The sequence below is a fragment of the Phytophthora infestans genome, genomic scaffold (genome assembly GCF_000142945.1).
Source record: "Phytophthora infestans T30-4 supercont1.30 genomic scaffold, whole genome shotgun sequence".
Taxonomy (NCBI): domain Eukaryota; phylum Oomycota; class Peronosporomycetes; order Peronosporales; family Peronosporaceae; genus Phytophthora; species Phytophthora infestans.
The window spans coordinates 182,743-183,913 of record NW_003303729.1 but is presented as its reverse complement, the minus strand read 5'-3'; positions in this window follow the sequence as shown (position 1 = coordinate 183,913).

Genomic DNA, 1,171 nt, shown 5'->3' with positions numbered 1-1,171 from the left:
AATGTGCTCGATACTGTCCCTGAACATGCAGCGTTGTAGAAGGTGAACCAGTTCTTATGCCTACTCTCCCGGTAGAACTTATTGTTAGTCGTCTTGTATTCCCAGTCATCATCATGAGATCATTTACTGTTGTGTATTCATAATATGCAGAGTTGGTTGAAGTCGCATTTGTTGCATTGCTCAGCTGCAATCGAAAAACCAATGGGCGTTGCATTTGATAATTCCATGAAAATGAGCATATCGAAGTTTGCAGATCCATCGTTTAATGCGTTAGATGCCTTTATGTAGATATTGCCAGAATTCAGTAAAACTGGCGCTGTTCCAAATGAACTGGTGTATGGCGTATTCAAATCGAATATCATCTTATTAACAGTGTCGGAAACAAGGTAGAGACATCCAGCCGCTGGTGTAGGGAATGAACCAGCAGGAGTTATACAAAAGGCATCCGCTGAAGTTGCAAGAGTATATGAATGAGGAAATCCACTTTTATAAGGCTGACTATTGCCAACATTGAAGCAGAATCTATGCGTCTGAGACGTAAAACCGACCCGATAGTTTATCATTCCAGTTGATATTAAATAAGTCAGCGCTTGTAGCTGAAACACCACCTACTTGTGCAGTGAGATCAATTGCAGATACTAGATTTAGAATGGGATATGTTCTATTGGTGCTGGCGGATCCATCAATTTGCGTACCAATGATCAGTGGACTGGAATCATCCACACGATAGACTTGAATACTATCTCTCAAGCTCGTGCTCGCAATGTGTTTGATCTGGTTTGTGGTAGCGCTGCCCGATCCGAACTGAATCACTGAGTTTGCATTGGTAACCATAGCTTTGCTCGCTGCGACAGAACCCGGAGTGATACCACTCAGATACGTTCCATACCCCGTTACTCCATTCAAATCTTTTGCCGATGCTGTGATAAGTGTTCTGTTCATGTAAAAGCTGGTGGGGTTAAAAGACCCGCTCACATCAAGTTGATAACCTGGAGAAGTTGTATTGATACCGACATTACCTCCACTTTTAATCGAGAGCCTTCTCGTATTATTAGCATCCAGGTATAGATCGCTTGCAGTACCTGATCGAATATCGCATGCGCCACCAGCACTTGCAATACCGGATGGTGAGCGTGCTTACAGCTGTTGAGTTAGTAAATAAAGCAACATT